Below are 14,804 nucleotides of genomic sequence, written 5' to 3'. Positions count from 1 at the left end.
TAACACAACACTGACTCATTTCTCCAAATTCCAAAATGCTTCGTTTGTGCAATGTTGATACCTGACGATTAGGACATTTTTAAGAACCTCAATTCTCCCAGGAAAGCTTTTTAGAAGGGAAGGATTTAACTTGAGTCTCATCTTATTGTTAGAACTCAAATCTCATCCTTTTCCCCTTTTCAATTAAAAAGTTATACATTCAATTAGACTACATCTGTGAACCTGCTTTAGCAGTAATTAAGATGAACATTATGATATGGGTAATAAAAAGTAATAGTTTCCTTCAATCTCTTGGGTTTTTTGAAATACATTTTCTCAATGGAAATCAAATTATTTTATTTCATAGAAGGGATTCCTCTCTATTCAATAGGGTGAAACGATGCATGAGGTGTTGCTTGTATGACTACTAAGTCAGAATCATTAAAAATGAAATTTAGTAAATAAAGTTATTGGATGGCTACTTTTTCACAAAAGGTTTGGAACTGTACTAAATTATCAGGAAATAGGTCTAGAGTTTTCTCTAAGTAACCGATCCTCAGTGGAGAACAGAAATGAAATGGCCTTATTCAAGGACATCCATTTGAAATCCATAAATATTTTATAAGGATGGAATAAATTGCTTATTTTCAAACAGGTGCTATTGTAAAATTATTTTGATTTTTCTCTTGCCTCAGGGCTCTTGAACAAAATAACAATATATCATTTACATAGTGCTTAGACATTAGATTATGTCTGTGTTTTCCATAATTGGCTCAGCTAAGTGGAGGGAAGCTCACATGTAGGGTTCCTCTGCTGTGTTCCCAGTGTCTTTCCATAAGGAAAATCATGTCTTAAATAGGACCCGCATCTCTTTGCTCGTTCTGCAATTGTCAACTAAAACAGTGCCATTTCCTTCAAGATAATAACAATAGATTGAAATGTATTCTTCCAACATGTATGATAGATAATTTCTAGCCTCCATCAACCCATTCAAATATTCCCTGTGTTGAGGGTGGTTTTTCATTTGAACAACAGCAGAAACACTGTATTAGGGAAAACTATTTTTCTTTATTTTTGACTTGGACCTCATTTTTCTTTTGGATTGCAGGCTTTCTCTAAATAATGTGTATATTACAGAAGTTTGATGTGGAAAAAAAAATTTTTTTTTTTTTAATGTTGAACCTTCTTTTAATTAATTTATTTTTATTTTTGGCTGTGTTGGGTCTTCGTTTCTGTGCGAGGGCCCTCTCCAGTTGTGGCAAGAGGGGGCCACTCCTCATCGTGGTGCGTGGGCCTCTCACTGCTGTGGCCCCTCCCGTTGCGGAGCACAGGCTCCAGACGTGCAGGCTCAGCAGTTGTGGCCCACGGGCCCAGCCGCTCCGCGGCATGTGGGATCCTCCCAGACCAGGGCTTGAACCCATGTCCCCCACATTAGCAGGCAGACTCTCAACCGCTGCACCACCCGGGAAGCCCTGATATGGAAAAATTTGCTCCTTGAAAGAAATTATGTAAAAAAAAGATAGTGCCACTACCCTACTTCTGGTTTACTTCTGGTTGTATCTCTAGGAGGGGAAAGAATCTGAGTTGAGTCTCTATTCTTTATAAGACCAATGGCATGCATGACTGAGGTAAGCAGCAAGCTGAAGTCAGGGCCTGATCTGTGGTCAGGTCAGGGATCAGTGAGTGGCCAAAGACATCATTCGTTCTGTAGAAAGTATTAAGATATTGTTGAGATAAAGACTAGATCATTATCTGGCCATGGTCAGGTGGTCAGTAAGGAATTGTGAAACACTGTAAAATGAACCAATTTCTATGAATGTAAAAGTCTCAGAAAAGCAGATGTGCACATCTCAAGGAGAAGTTGCCCCCGAGAGAAGCCAAATGATGGGAGACCCAGAGAATTGCCAACAGAAAACGATGGCAACTAAAAGAAAACTATCCTGGGTATGTCTGTAATCACTGTCTCTCTGTTTGCATCCTCTTTTAAGAGGATGTGCCCCTGATTGAACCAGGGAACTCCCTGACCCTCGAGGAACCAATGGTAAGCCAGGCTGATTCAGTATGATTTTTCCTTTGGAAATTTGAACTAGGAGACACAGAAAAAAATGCAAGTTTGTGGCTGAGTCAACATAATCAGGGTACTAGAATAAAAGTTCAAAAAGGTACTGCTACTGAGGCCACTGAGGTTTCTGTAGCTGCGCAGTTGGCCACATGTGATAGATGGCATTATTTGGACCTCATTCTGTGTTTCTCTCTATCCAACTCCTTTGCCATGTAACTCTGCAATTCCTCCCACTAAAAGAGCAGACTTTATTCCCCTTTCCCTTGGTATTGTTTTTGGTTATTTGACTTGCTTTAACCAACAGAATAAGGTGAAAATGACTGTCATTATGCCACTTCTGAGAGGAGGCTTTAAGTGGCCTTGAATATTTCCACTTGCCCTATTATGCCTTTGCTATAGGATCAAGGAAACTTAGAAGACAAATTAGTAATCTGAAGTTTCTTTGTGAACATGGAATTAGAATAACAGAAAGTTTACTGCAGAATTTAAATGTTTAAAGACATCAAGCATGACACACTATCTCCATAATAACCTGCAATGGGGCTGGGTGCACCTGAATCACTAGAAGAGGACACCACATACTGGATGTCATCGCCAATGCCTACGTGTATCTCTGTGACATTACCTTCCTGCCTAAATGTTCTTCAGCCATGTTCATAGCTTGAATTTAGTGTTCTGCTCTGAAACCATCTTTCTCTTTAGCATGACCTGTGTATCCCTTGTCTGATTGAATGTAGGTATTGATAGAATTTCATAATCAAAGACAATAATATAATTTCTCTTTTAAGAACATCTTTGGGGAGCATGCTTCTGTTGGTCCCAGGAGAAGAATAGATTGAACTGCTGATCAGTTTTTGTATAAACAACATTTGTTGTTTAACTTCTTTGAAGAAAACAATTTTACCTAATATTTCTGGCAAAATGTGGGAACATTATCTTGTAAGCAACCTAATATCTTGCTTTTTTTCCTTTTTCCTTCATGGTGTTCTGAATGTGCTAATAGAGCTGAAAGTGTTATTATGTAGAGGAATTCTGACCTTCTCCTTTGGGGCTGAGAGATCACACAGAGAGCAGGATGCACAGGGTCAGTGATCTGTTCCCGATGGAGCTAAACGATAAGGAATATATTTTATGAATGAAGTTACAAGATAAAAACTGAGACTAATGAAATACCCCAATGACTCCAAAGTAATTAAGGAAGGCATTCCATACACTACCTCTAATTAGACACTGAGGCTGAGAATTCACAATTGACTTGATATTCTCCGGTGGTGCTGACCCCTTGTTTAATACAACAGCAACTGAGAGTATTCATAACTAAGGAAAGTAAAACCTTACTTCTGAGGTGACAATAGGCCATTTAAGTGAGGCTGGTGGGTACTAGGCAATTACAACCACAGTGAATTTAACAGTCTCTGTTTTTCAAGTGATTCCTTGAGCCAAATAAGTTCAAGAGATGTTTTTAAAAATAATTTTGTAAGACAACTCTTTTCAGCTTTTAAAAAATGATTAAAAATAAGGTCACAAACCTTTTAAAAATGTGTTTATCTCTCCTCAGTTTTTTCTTCAACTCTTTAATCCAGTCTTACAGTTTCCCTTAATCATTATTCCTTTCAAATATAAAACTCTAAACTTGCATTGATTCTTGCACATTGAGCAATGCTTGCTCATCACTTCTTAGCTCTCTTTGAAAAGATTGTCCTTTAAATTACCCTCATGGAGATCTTACTGTTTCTCAAAGTAGACAGAAGCCAAAAAAAATTTTTTTTAGTCAATATGTATTTCTTAAGTATCTCATGTGTGTTTTAGCTATAGTGGGGAAAGCTGAAGAAAATTTGACTAGGTACCTATGATCTAGAATATTACAGTCCATTCTCCGAAATGAGGCAACATACAAGACAGAGAAACTAAGAGCATATGACGGAGTGTGATTATGTGTGGAACGGTGCCCCAGACTCTGTTTTGTACAGGTTAGGATGAGGGAAGGTGAGCAAAGCCTAAAATACCAGGTGAGGCTTCAGAGTGAGAGAAGAAACTCAGAGGGCATGTGAAAGGCACTGAATTTGGACATGTGGAGTGGGAAGTAGTGGGCAACAAGTTGAGTGAATGTGCCAGAAAGAGCATTAGCACAGGATATTCTTGACATAGGGAGAAAGGTGTTGTTTGTGGATTTGTCTCCATTGCTGGCTCTCATGGAAACCAAGCCAAAGTCATTTGCTGCTAATGGGGCAGGAGTGGGGGTTAGGAGTGCTGATCCTCCCCGGAAGTCAAAAATCCCCACATAATTTATAGTCAGCCCTCCCTATACGCAATTCCTCTGTATCTGCGGTTTCACATCTGCAGATTCAACCAACCACAGATAGTGTAGTACTGCAGTATTTACTATTAAAAAAAAAATTCACGAGTATCCGCACATTTCAAATCTGTGTTATTCAAGGGTCAACTGTATAATTATTTTACTTGCAGTGAATCAGGGCCGTTTTGCCAGTTTACAGATAATTACAGAGGGCAGGGTGGAATAATTTAAAATCACTTTGAATCCTTCTTTATTTTAAAAATCTTCCCTGAAGAATAACAGAATCTAAGGGCATATAGAGACCCTGGGGGTCAGACGAAGTTTCCTCCACATGTAGAAACTTATTCTGAACCATTAATGGGGGGTGTGGGGTCCTGAGCCCCTGATGTGTTATGTAATATGTGATCTTTTTTTCAACATACATATTTTTACATAGCTCTGTTGCATTTCTAATGACTTCAAAACAATTACAAGGCTTAAAAACCACTGGTCTAGAGCATCTTTGCCAGGTGGTCATCAACAAATAGTGACAGGGAGTTCACTACCCATCAGTTAGCCAGCTTTAATTTCAACAGCTCTCTCCCTGAGCCAACACTGAGTGGAAGCCTCTCAACCACAGGTCCTGGTTTAGCCCCACTTTGCGGGTAGGGATCTGTATTCAGAAAGGTAGATCTAATGAGGAGCCAGTCAAGATGAGACCCCAGTACAGTACACTGACGTGTCTCTATCCACAGCATCGATAGCTAATACATATCCTCTGTTGGGAGGATGTGAAGATTGAGTTTTTAATTTGTTTTTACTCCCCTGTAAAATGAGATTAAAATAAAGAATAAGACCAAAGAGACAATTTGACTTCGCTCACAGAGTGCAAGACACAGGCAGAGCAGCATCCGTACAGTGGTCAGCAGACAAACCCATTTCCGTTGCTCCTCTTTGCTTCTCTGAGTAGATTTGGGAGGCATATTTACTTTGGGTCCATAAGTTTCCTCCCTAATGAGTAGAAGCTGTTTAAAACAACATGCTGATCTAGAGTTTTCTCTGACTTACTTTTTTAATGTGATGTATTGGAATCCCCTTCCCACTCACAGCTTTCAGAAGTGGTGCCAATAATGTGGGGGACAATAAATTATTCGAAGTGGGCGAGCTATATAACAACCAGGAAGCCAGCAGTTTATTAGAGATGGCTGCACACAAATGCACATTTGCCAGCAACGTCGACAACAAATCAGAAATGATATATGTCCTTTCTCACCTGTCTGCAACGTTTAATATCTTTGAAAGACATTAAAGATGTCAAATGTTTAGACCACAATCTGAGAAGCAGTAAAAATATAGTATTACTGTTTACAAATGGGCTTAGAGCTGGGTCACAATTACCTATGCCTGTCTTCTCCTAAAGGGTAAACATCTTTCACATATTTGTTTGCTAGTGTACTTTGCTTTGCAAAACAGTTCTGATCCTGAGGTGGTGTTCGTTAATCCAATCCTACTTTATCATAAACTAGAATTATCATTTCAGAGGCAGTTTTACTTCATTTATGTTCAATTTCCAATTCGTATAGGCTCCCGTAATTCACATTTGTTTATCCCCCTCCCCCTGCCCTTTGTTTAATATTGAATGATTTCAATATTGAATAAGGCAAATACTTTAAAGCATTGAAGGAACTTTTTCTTTGTAAGCAGATAACAGTGAGTATATTTTGGAAGTAAAATATCATTTTACTAATTCTTTTGCTTTATAAGTTGGATTTGGGTTTGTCTTCATTTTAAAAATTAATTTTACTATAAGGCATAAACATGTAAAACAATAGAGTAGTATAATGAATGCTATGTGCCCACCACCCAACCTCAACAGTTATCAACTCATGACTAGTCATGTTTTAGCTACACCCCCATATTGCTTTATTTTAATTCAAAGCAAATATTAAACACCATATTAGATCATTTAATTCCTAAATATTTCACAAATTCTAAAAGATAATGGCGTTTAAAAAAATGCAACTGAATCACCATAGTTACACAGGAGAACAATTAAGATTTTAATATCATCACATATCACCACTTTAAACTTCTCAATTTTCTTGTCATTTTTTAGTAGTTTGAATCAAGATCTTTATAACAGTCTTTTGTTTGTAATTGCTTGATGTGTCTCTTAAAAATATTTTATTGGTTCTTCCTCCATCCCTCTCTTATTTTTCCTTGCATTTTATTTGTGGAAAAAACCTGATTTGGGGCTTCTCTCGTTTACTTTTATGTACTTTATATTTTATATAGAGTTTGTAATTATTACCCAGGGAGGGGTTGGTCTGATACAAACTACTTTACCATTAGCAACAGCAGAACTCCTCTTTGTCTTTTAATCCCACCCTCGTCAGGCTGTTGTCCCCTCCATGCTACCAGTACTGCTCTCTTCAAGGTCATTAGTAGCCTCCATATTGACAGATTCAATGGTCATTTCTCAGTCCTTTTTTTACTTGATCTATGTCCAGCTTTTGGCCTTGCTATTTCTTTTCTCCTTCTTGACTCCACTTGCTATTAGGATCTAACACACTTTAATCTACTTGTAGTAGATTTAATCTGGTTCTTCACGTCCTTTTCTTTACTCAGCTCATATCCTTCCCACAACATTTTGGAGGGCACCAGGGTTCAGACCTGGTACTTCTTTGGTTCTCTGTCTACACTCACTTCCAAGTTGACCTCATCTAGCACCATGATTTTAAATACTATGCAACATTTCCTTTATCTTTGGCTAAATTTCTCTCCTGAATTCCAGAATCATGAATCTCACTATCTTCTTGAAATTGCTCATTTGAAGTTTTTTTAGACATCTCAAACTTACCCTGTTTCAAATCTTAACTCTTGGTCTTATCCCAAAAGACCATTTTCCTGCCCTCCCCTCAGTAAAATATTTTCTGCTCAGCAGAAATTAACTACATTCATGCTGTTGATTATTCCTCAATCCATAGACTAATTTGTAATTCCTCTTTTTTACCCAAATTTTACATCAAGTGCACCTGAGAATTGTCTCTGCTTCACCTTCAAAACATGTTCAGAACGTGACCACTGTGTGCCACCTTCTCTTCTACCAGCCTAATTCAAGACATTATCAGCTTTCACCTGGATTAATATGAGTACTTAACTTTATTTTTATTTCCTTGCCCTCTTATAGTCTTACAGCCTGTTAACCACACAGAAGCCAGAGTAATATTTTAAAAACGTGATTTAGAGCATGTCACTGCTTTGCTCAGAACCACCCAATGGCTACCACCTCAACCTCACCCAGAATAAAGTCTAAAATCCTCCCCATTGCCTACAAATGCCTTTGTGATTTTGTCTCCCTGAGATCTCTCTATGATCTCTAATCCAACTGCTCTAAATCACATTTCTTTTGCTGCAGCTACTCTGGTCTCTTTGCTGGGCCTCTCTGCTTGCTGTTCCCTCTGATTTAAATACTCATTCCCTAACATCTGAGTGGCTTGCTTCCTTATTCAAGTAGATTTCTGCTTAAATGTCACTCTATTAGAAAGGTCTTCCCTGTTCTTCTTATTTAAAATAGCACCACTACCTTCATCATTCCCTATTTTCTTACCCTGTTTTATAAAGCTCCATGACATTGGTCTTGGCAACGGTCTCTTGGATACGACACCAAAAGCGTAAAGCAACAAAAGCAAAAATAGAGGAGTGGGACTACATCAAACTAAAAAGCTGCTGCACAAAAAAAGAAACAATCAACAGAGTAAAAAAGCAACCTGCAGAATAAGGAAACTGTTTGCAAGCCATCTGATAAGGCACTAATATCCAAATTATGTAAGGAATTCCTACAGCTCATTAGCAAAAACATCCAAATAACCCAATTGAAAAATGGGCAAATGACTTGGGCATTTCTCCAAAGGAAACATACAAACGGTCAACAGATATATGAAAAGATGCTCAACATCGCTAATAATCACGGAATGCAAATCAAAACCACAATAAGAAATTACCACATACCTGTGAGAATGGCTATTATCAAAACAACAAAAGATAACAAGTGTTGGTGAGGATGTGGAGATACTAGAACTCTTGTACACTATTGGTGGGAATGTGAGTTGGCGAAGCCACTGTGGAAAACAGTATGGAGGTTCCTCAAAAAACTAAAAGTAGAACTACCATATGATCTAGCAATCTCACTTCTGGGTATATATCCAAAATAATTAAAATCAGGATCTCGAAGAGATATCTGCACCCCTATGTTCATTGCAGCATTATTCACAAGAGCCAAGATTTGGAAACAACCTATATGTCCATGAACAGATAAACGGATAAAAATGTGATATATATACATACAATGGAATATTACTCAGCCTTACAAAGAAGAAAATGCTGCCATATGTGACAACACAGATGAACCTGGAAGATTTTATGCTAAATGAAATAAGCCAGTCACAGAGCAAAAATACTGCCTGATTCCCCTCACGTGAGGTGTCTAAAATAGTCAAACTCTTAGAAACAGACAGGAGCATGGTGGTTGCCAGGGGCTGGAGGAAGACAGAAATGATGAGTTCCTATTCATGGGAATAAAGTTTTCAGTTATGTAAGATAAGTAAGTTCCAGAGATGTGCTGTGCAACACTGTGCCTAAACTTAACAGTAACATTTTAACTTTAGGTCTTGAGGTACAACTTCGTTTGTTTAGAGTCTGTCTTCCCAGTAACCAAAAGCTAAGCCCCATGTGCACAGGCAATTAGGTGTTTTTTTGGTGTGTGTGTGTTTGTCTTTGCTGTATATTCTGTATCTCAGTCAGTGCCTGGGCCACTGCAGGTGTTCAATAATATGTGTGGAATGAATGTGGTGAGAGGGAACACAGTGCATTTTATGAAGTAAAAGAGGGCCAGTATGGGAAATTGATGTGAGGGGAGGTGGTTAGTTAGGCAGGGGCCAGACCGTACAGAATTTTGTAAACTACATAAGGATTTTTTTTTTTTTCAAAAAAACAATGTAATGTGCAGCCACTGGAGTGTTTTAAGCAGATGGACTGATGTGATCAGTTTTAGGTTTTGAAAAAATAACTGATCTGGAAAGTGTATGATCATTTGGGCAACTGTTCCAAGCCCCAGACTAATTAAATCAGACCCGTTGGGGTGAAGCCCAGGCAACAGCAGTGATGAAAGCTTTTTAGGAGATTCCAGTGCACAGCCAAGATTGGAAACTAGCTATTTGGGGTAAGGTTCCTGAGAAGGCAGGATGGACAAGCCTCAAAACACAGGAGGAGGCATTTCTGGTCTCAGCTTTGATATATTAAGAGCTTGGAAGTGATTACTCATGCCCTTAGAAGTAGAAAATGCTGTGCAAGCTGAAAATCAATGACTTTCTTGGACCAATCAGAGACTTAGAGTTGCAGGGTGAGGACCACCAATCAGATTTAACCTTGTAGGGCAGACGACCACCCTGAAATCTGGAAAGTCAGGTGCATCTGGAGAGGTACATTACCTGAGATCTGCTAACCTAGAGCAGAAGCCGCTGAGACTGTAAGCTGGTAGGAACGCTTCAATGGTTATTTTGTCAAATTGCTGGAGTCCAAGTCTGGCTAGCATGAGAATGAGAAGCTCCTCATAGTTTCCCAGGGTTTTCCTGCAGGAACCCCACCAGTTTCTCACCGGGAGGATCTGAGAAAGCTCCTTACATAGTCTTGGCAGGGCAGGGATGGGGGAGGGAAGGGCAGCTACAGTAAAACCTCCCAGATGTTTCTCCCAAGCAAAGGACTAATCTCCTGGGTGAAGGACTTGGCCAGAGGGCAGTTCTGAAACCTTATTCCAGCTCGGGGAAGGGAACCCTGCCTCCCGGCCTCCTGCCCCAGCCTTCCTATCTCTTCTAAGAGAAGAAGAAAGAAAAACCTGGTCAGTAGGGGCAAGGGCTTCAAGGAATTAGACTGAGCATGTTGTAGCTGGGAAAGAGACTAGTGGGGAAAGCTCTACGCCGGGAGGACAGACTCCTCTGTAGTCCACACCCCTGGACACAGGCCCACTAAGAAGAGTGACGCTCAGTTAGAAGGTGATAGGACATCCCCTTCCCCCACACCTTACCACCACACACAGGAGCAAGCTTCCAGGCATGACGACAGTGGGTTACAGGTGAACAAGCTGCAGGACACAGACTGCCTGAGGAGTACACGGGGAAGCCCCAAAGCTGGGAGGGAGGAGAAAACGATCTTATCAGAGGAATTTGAAGCATCTGTTGTCTCTAGAGACAACAAATATTAATCACAGCCCAAATCCTAGCCAGATTACCATAATCCTCATACTAAAGGCCTATTTACTGTAGTACCTATTACCCTAAACAACTCTGGCTTTCAACCAAAAATTACAAGTCAGGTCAGAAGGCAAAATAACACACTCTCTGAAGAGACAAATGATTTTCACAACCAGACTCAGGTGTGACAGAGATGTTGGATTTATCAGACAAGAACTTAAAATTATTATGATTAAGATGTTAAAGGCTCTCATGGAAAAAGTAGACACCAGGCAAAATCATATATATGGCTAATGTAAGCTGAGAGATGAGCACTGTAAGAAAGAATCAAAATACAGGTGGAGGAAGTGGTTTTGCAGGAATAGGTCAATTTCTTTAACATAAGAGGAAAAAGAAATATTGGTGCAGATGTGGTTGTGCATTTGTAGGTTTGTTCTCATATGCTAGCTGTGACTTCTCTGTTAATTTCAGTCCTCTATTTTTGAACCCTCCCACTGCGCCAGAAACAAATGTCTACTGACTGGGGAGGTGCAGGGTAAGAAGAGGCAATGTTGGGAGACCAGCATGATGCACTTTCTTGTCCTTCTGGAGCTGATAACTAGCCTTATCTCCCCAGGGAACTTGGGATGGCTGTGGGAAAGCAAATAAATGTAACACGTGAAGAAGTATGTCCCTCAATATGATTTGTGGGTGAGGCTTTACACAGACCAATGATCATTCAACTCTAATTCTGTCACCCTGCCAATTAATGCTCAAAAAGGTGTTTTCTTTAACTTGGCTATTGTGCCACAGCCTCAAATCAAATTAGCATTCTTATACTAGATTCTAGTGGTTAAAAAAAAAAAAAAAAAAAAAAAAAAAAAAGGTGAGAGGGAACACATATTATCATGAACTGCCATTTATCAAGCACCTATTGGTTTTGAGCTCTGTTCTATACCAGATCTTTTGCAAAGCTCACAATGCCCTTTCCAGGTAGATTTTTTAAAACCTTCCTTTTATTCTTGAGAAAGCAGAATCCCAGAGAAATAAATGCACAGAGTTGGTAAGAGCTACCTACCCCATAAAAACGCATGTTTGTTTGTTTTGTTTTTCAACTCCATTCTCCAAAGCTAATGCTTATTCCACTACACTCTGTTGTTTCATATAATTTCAAAACATGGCAAAATTTACGAGTAGCAGAGAAAAACAAACGGGCCCTGGAAGAGAGGAAAGGTTTTTCTGCACAGTTATTGAAGGTATTTTACGTGAGTGTTTTCTATCTAAACGCTATTTAAACCTAAATGTTTTCTATATCAATAAGGATGAGACTATTTGCAAGGGCAACTGTCAGGGAATTCCTGTACTTTATTTTCTACCAGTATTAGTTGGTGTTGTGGTTTTTCACACCCATGTCTGCAGCATCACCAAGGAGCCAGAATAATAAATACTATACAATGATTTCTTGATTCTAAGATTCATATTTTGTCTTCAAATTTTAACAGTGTAGAAGCTGGGATTCATCTTATCACTGTGTCTGGAGAAAGCGTCCAACAGTCAAGCAGAGGGGTAAGTTGTAATGACTTTCTTTTATTGCCTAAATAAATGAAGACTAAGCTCTATATTAGAGGTGACAGTTTATCTGATCTGCACCTCAGTTAAATAATTTGCATTGGTAGTGTTACATTCCATTGATTTAAATGTAAATTTGGACCCCTAATGATTGCTTTTAATACCTTCCTTTACAAGATTATATTATGATGCAACATTGAAAAAAGTTATTCTGACTATGGAAGATTCCTTACCAAGTGCCAGAAAGTGCAATTAAAAGCAATGGAAACTGCTAAATATTTTTAAATAGGTCATATAATTTTGAAACTTGAGAGGCTGATGTGACCAAGTGATGCCCTGTGAAGGACTCTCACTTGGGCTCTGAACCTCAGTTTTGTTACAAGCTTCCAGCCAGCTTTGGAAACAAAGCTGTTTAACTTCCAGTAATACATAATGAATTAAGAAAACTAAATAAACTAACCAAAAGATAGACCAGATAGTCAGTGCAGGTAAAGCTTTATGCCTCAAATTCATACTGTCAATTATAGAGGAGCTAAAACTACTCTGTACTGATGGAGAATTTGTGATGGGGGGAATGCAGGGTGGAAGATAGAGATGGAAATCCCACCAGGGATGCTAAATAACAAGTTTTCACTAATGCCACATAAACATTGTACAAGAGGGGTTCCAGAAAAGTCTTTGCATAAGCCAGATAATTGTTATGGGTACAAATTTATGAAGGGCTTGAAGAAAAAAATCTTGTGTAACAGTGATTAGGGGAGACCTCCTAGGAAAAGTATTGAAGGATGGTAAGAGTCTTAAGAGGTTGAAAAGTTAGGGGTGGGGACTAATAGGGACTACCTTGTATACATACCTTCCTCCTCACCCCAACTAGTGCACACAGCAGAATCTTCCATGTAGTTGCACTAACAAGTGTTTGAATAGCTTGAAAAAAATGAAGGATGACACCTCTTAATAGTTATAGAATGTTAAAGGTCATGGAAAAACATTAAAAAAGCCTGACAGAGACCATTCCACTCTTCATACATCCACTCCAGATACATTCTCAGAGTCAGCACCATCCTATTTTTAAACATTTCATTGGTCACCTTTTTATTATTTAAAAAAATGTCTAATTTGCTTAAACTGCCTTAGGCAAAGTATGATCAAATTCATTGATGATGATGACACTGAATCAGAACGGACAGGGACAGAAATACCAGGGCCCATTAAAATGGACATGTGGATAAAGAGCCCTCTCAGCTTTGTGCTCTACCACATCCAGGGTTTAGTGAAACAAAACCAGAAACAATCATAGACTGATTCAAGATTGACCTCAGAGGACATGTTTTTATAGCCTAAGGGACTGAATTGTGCTATGGCCAGACCAAGAAATCCCAGAGGATTGTCTGAATAATCACCTTGTCCCCACATGGCACCTCGGCTTAAACTGTTTCCCTCAAGAATGTGTCAGGGAAGGAATGGCCCTTGACATCCTTACGTGGAAATGTTACCTCAAGCACACATAGATTTAGATGATTTTAAGTCAGGGCTGTTTCTATGCTGTGAGTGAGTACAGCTGTGACATACATGATCCATTAGGATATGGAGAAGGCAGAAGAGAGCCCGTTTGGTTTCCTATATTCTCTTCCATTAGCACATATACAAGTCTTTGTCTGTTACATAGGCCAGATATCTGAGCATGACAGATTCTTTCAATGTGGTAGCCATAAAATGAAGTAGTAAACAAGGAACCAGGACACTGTGTGATGTGCTGTGAAATTGGCAATTCAAGTCCAGGGAAATCCAGAAATGTTACATTAAAAATCCTGTTTCGGGCTTCCCTGGTGGCGCAGTGGTTGAGGGTCCGCCTGCCAATGCAGGGGACACGGGTTCGTGCCCCAGTCCGCGAGGATCCCACATGCTGCGGAGCGGCTGGGCCCATGAGCCGTGGCCGCTGGACCTGAGCGTCTGGGGCCTGTGCTCCGCAACGGGAGAGGCCACAGCAGTGAGAGGCCTGCGTACTGCAAAAAAAAAAAAAAAAAAAAAAAAAAATCCTGTTTCTACAAGTGAGTTGTCATATCTAAGCAAGGATGGCATTTCTTTAGTTCTTTGAGACCAAGACTGTTGAAGGGGAGTGGGAGAGAAGGCAAGGCAATCGAGCAAGCTTTCACTATGGTTGTACTTACCTTTTCCTTGAAGAAGCACTGAGCATTTAGGAGGATCCAGAGACCATGGCCTTGGTACAAGCCCACAATTAAGACTTTTGGAGGTCTGGGTGAAAAGGGAGGGGGCAAGACATCATGAAAGCCAGAGAATGGAGGCCTCAACTGATAGAGAACCAAGGGAGAAGTCCAAATGGAGAGGTTACAATTTAAAAATGCCTGCTATGCCTTTTCAATAAATGGTGCTAGGGCAATTAGGCATCCACCGGCAGGAAAAAGAAAAATAGGGAAGGAGGAAGGAAAAAGAGTAAAAGGTCTTTTTTTTTTTTTAACATCTTTATTGGAGTATAATTGCTTTACAATGTTGTGTTAGTTTCTACTGTATAACAAACTGAATCAGCTATACGTATACATATATCCAGATATCCCCTCCCTCTTGCGTCTCCCTCCCCCCTTCCTATCCCACCCCTCTAGGTGGTCACAAAGCACCCAGCTGATCTCCCTGTGCTATGTGGCTGCTTCGCACTAGCTACCTATTTTACATTTGG

Source organism: Phocoena sinus, chromosome 13 (assembly GCF_008692025.1).
Source record: "Phocoena sinus isolate mPhoSin1 chromosome 13, mPhoSin1.pri, whole genome shotgun sequence".
In the NCBI taxonomy this organism is placed as follows: domain Eukaryota; kingdom Metazoa; phylum Chordata; class Mammalia; order Artiodactyla; family Phocoenidae; genus Phocoena; species Phocoena sinus.
Note: the sequence above shows the minus strand (reverse complement) of the source record.